The sequence below is a fragment of the Eumetopias jubatus genome, unplaced genomic scaffold (assembly GCF_037043125.1).
Source record: "Eumetopias jubatus isolate StellerSeaLion01/CBP00866 unplaced genomic scaffold, mEumJub1_p1.0 scaffold_5, whole genome shotgun sequence".
Lineage (NCBI taxonomy): Eukaryota > Metazoa > Chordata > Mammalia > Carnivora > Otariidae > Eumetopias > Eumetopias jubatus.
In genome coordinates, this window is record NW_028274811.1 from 14,232,071 (window position 1) to 14,236,244 (window position 4,174).

Here is a 4,174-nt window from a genome sequence, read left to right on the forward strand (position 1 = left end):
AATAATGGCCAACCCCTTTGGAAAAAAATAATGTTCCTTGTACTGATTTTCCTTGAAAAAAGTGAAGTGCGTCACATTCTGTTCTCTCTGAATAGTTTCCCCCAGGTTCATACTAGTGTGTGACCTTCAAGAGAAATGCAGAGTTTGGTTTTGTTTAAAAAAAAAAAAATCTTTGGCAAAATGATATATGGAACCTTAAAATCATGTCCCCAAACTTGATTATAACTGCATTCTGGTTCTCTCTAGATTGTGGTGGCCCTATTCATTATAGGGTAGATCCTGGTAAGAGGCGAATCTTCCCAATACTGCAAAAATTGTCCTCGTACACGATTCCAGGGTCGCTGATTTCAGTTCTTTTCCTTTTCAATTTATTAATATGTACTCACGCCAGCCAAGAACAGCTCTACATGGCCATTTAACAGGAGGATAAGAAATCATTTTGACGGAGTGGCTGTGAGTGGCAGAAGGGAGAGAAAGTTTTTTCTTACTGTTTTATTTATTTATCTTTTAATTGTTTTTTTAATTGGTCATCCATATTCATGGTAAAACATTCAGATAATACTAAAAAGAAACACTGAAAAGTTAAGTCGCCTTTCCACTCCTGTCCCTTAATATCCCTTCATTGGATATGCCCACAGGGATGGTCACTGCCATTAGCCTCTTATGTGGCCATCCAGAAATGCAAGTGGCATGCATATCTAGGACTCCTTCTCTTTTCAAAACACAAATGCGAGCACCTTTTACCACTGGTGTATCTTCTTTTTTTAACTTAAACTTAAATCTGACAGAGTGTGCCTTATCATCACATGCCTCATTATTTTGAAGGCACATATTTCAGTCTATGGATAGATATACTTTATAGAATTGGTTCCTTATCAATGGGCATTTGTCTCCACTCTTGTGCTATTACAATCACTGCTTAAGTAAATATCTCGGGACATAATACTCTGTGCGTATGTGAATGTATCCTCGGGACAGATTAGAAAGAAGGCATTGCTGGGCCAGAGGTATACGCATGTGTCGTTTTGAAAGATATGGAAAATGGTCTCTGAGAAGGTTATACCCATTTAAATTCTCATAACTCAAGGAGGAGAGTGCTGTTTTCCCCATCTCTGTCAACATAGTATATTATCAAATAGTTTTAATATCTTACCTATGTGAGGGATGAAAACACATTTTGTGTTCTTTGAAATCCATTTAGGATGAGGAAGGTTACCCATCTTGTCATGTGTCTAACATCTAGAAGCTAACAGTGATGACCAAAAGAGTGTGTCTTGCAGACCTGCAACCAAAGGGTCTGAAAGAAACCGAGGGTCCCAGCGGCCACCTTCTGCTCCCAGCCAATAACCAAGCATGGCAGGGACGCTGAAGCAGGCCCATTCCATGAAGTTCCTCTCTTGCTGAATTCAAATGACTGAGTGGCAGAGTCTCCAAGTCCCTGTGGATCTAAAGGCAGTGCTTTAAGTCATAGGATTTCTTTGGATAAATTTTTTAGAAGTTTAACAGAAACCACTTTCTGCCAAGTTAAGTGGGACATTTGTAATCATTGGGTCAAATGGCCACCTGGAATTGTGATATCTTATTGAACGAGTTAGCATTTCTGCCAAATCTATTCAGTTTACGTTGGGCCCTAACTGCCTTTGGCTGAAAGTGGTTACTAAAAGCCCTTCTGTGAGCTTGTGATTGGCCCATTGAGGTATCCACTTGTGCAAATTCCTGCATCCCTCAGTAAATGAGTCTGAAATCACGGCTCTGGGTTGGGCAGGATAGCCCAAAGGTGGCTTTGGCCAAGGACTCTCCAACAACCCTGCAGAAGTTTCCTGAGATGGTAGGGTGGCTTAGGACACTTTTGCCCGAGCTTTCTTTCACTTAGCATCACACTCACATCGTGGTCTGAGAACTGGCCCAACCTCTCCCAGCTCCTTCCCATTTCCTCTCAAACACATGTCCCCTTGTACATGTAATCCTGTCTTGGCATCCAGGCCCCAGGGGATCTGGACTAACACATTAACTGTTCATACTCTTTGCACATCATGCTATTGTCCTGTTGGACTTTTCTTGATTGATTTATAGCTGTTCAAAGTTACTGCAGGCAACACTTTTAACAAATGACTTGCCACTATATAATATGGATCACGGCGTTTCTAGGCTCTGACAAGTTGTTTTGTTGCTCAGCAGTCAGGCCAAAACCACCTATTGTATAGTTTCGTTTTACCAGCTTCCTCTTTCCAGGTCCTAATTTCTGTATTAGATGGGATAAGTTAGATTATGCTATGGGAACAATATCTCAATGCCTTAGCAGAAGTTTCTTTCCTGACTCACATGACACGTCCAATGCAGGTTGGCAGAGAGACTCTGCCCATGACTGTCACTCAGGGATCAAGCTGACAGGGCTTCCTCTGAGCAGACACTTCTATGATCACAGCAGACAGAAGGGAATGTGGAGAACTACATTATTTACATTTCTGCCTGTAAGCAACATATACCACACCCACCCATGTTATAGTAGCCAAGCAAGCCAGAAGGCCATGGTTAACATCAGAAACAGAGGAGCGTAATTACCCGTTGTCATTGGCAAGGAGAGCGGGACATACTCACTGCACAGTGCTCTAATTAACGCAACAATTACTATCTACTCATTATCCCCCCCTTCTCCTCCTGTCCGCTTCCCTACCTCACGCCTCTCCCCCTTCCTTACCCTCCTCCATCTTCCCTCGGCGAACTCTCTCTTCCAAGGCTTCACTGCAAAAAGTCTTGAGTTGACTTTAATATAACTTTCCACATCCCTTTCAATGCCAGCCCCAAGTTCCCTGTTCTTATTCCAGTCACCAATATGTGCAACCTTGCAAATTCACAGGCAAACCAAAGTCTGAAGGTTCAGTAAGAAGTGTCCAAAGTTCATACAGATAGGCTGGAATTTTGCTTAAAGGAAACCTGGAGTTTGTTCGTTTGGTCAGATTCCTGGAAGGAAAGGACTCACGAGTCCATTGCGTGAGCCAAGAGTGAGAGCGCTTCCCGCTTGCACAGAACCTATGTCCCGAACCCACATGAAAGTCTGAGTTGTCAGGGCTATCCTGCCCAACCCAGAGCCGTGATTTCAGACTCATTTACTGACGGATGCAGGAATTTGCACAAGTGGATACCTCAATGGGCCAATCACAAGCTCACAGAAGGGCTTTTAGTAACCACTTTCAGCCAAAGGCAGTTAGGGCCCAATGTAAACTGAATAGATTTGGCAGAAATGCTAACTCGTTCAATAAGATATCACAATTCCAGGTGGCCATTTGACCCAATGATTACAAATGTCCCACTTAACTTGGCAGAAAGTGGTTTCTGTTAAACTTCTAAAAAATTTATCCAAAGAAATCCTATGACTTAAAGCACTGCCTTTAGATCCACAGGGACTTGGAGACTCTGCCACTCAGTCGTTTGAATTCAGCAAGAGAGGAACGTCTTTGGCCCCTGGTGCAGATCCCGCATCTTATCCTGCAAGACAACATAACAACGCCAATGTTTCAGGCCTTTCAGAACAAGGGCAGCACCAGATGCCAAGACAAAAAACTCAGGTGCCCCTCTTGAGGGTTCTATAAAGTTGTGCTGAGATTTTTAGAAATTGAACTTCTCTAAGATAGGACTTCCACAACCACACAGTATATTAGCCGGCCTGGATGGTGGAAAAAGTATATCCCAAGTTAATCATCTGTGACTCAGATATCCACCTGAGCACCCAACACCCCACAGATTTAACATTTCCATCAATCTGGCCCCACTCCGTGTCACAAATACGTCAAAGTTGAAGAATTTTATAATGTGTTTTGGTTCGTCAAAATAAACTCTTTCATTAAAGGCTTTCTACAATATCTTCTAAGCACTCTCTTCAGAACTAAAACACATCACCATCATGACAACTTGCCTTCACACTCCTCCCCATCACCTCGGCCCCCACCACAACATGGAACAAATTTAATATGAAGCCTGCCGACAACTCAGGCCTTACTCAAGCAAGTTCTGAATTGTATAATCATCTTCCTTGACCCCCCACTTCTGGGCTGCCAGCCAGCATGTGAACAAGAGATGTGAAGGGTCATTTCCTGAGGTGAATGCTAAAAGTTTTTCAAAGTGATCGTGGGTGGCTTGGACCGCCTCAGCTTCAAAACCACTTTTTCCTGTTTTC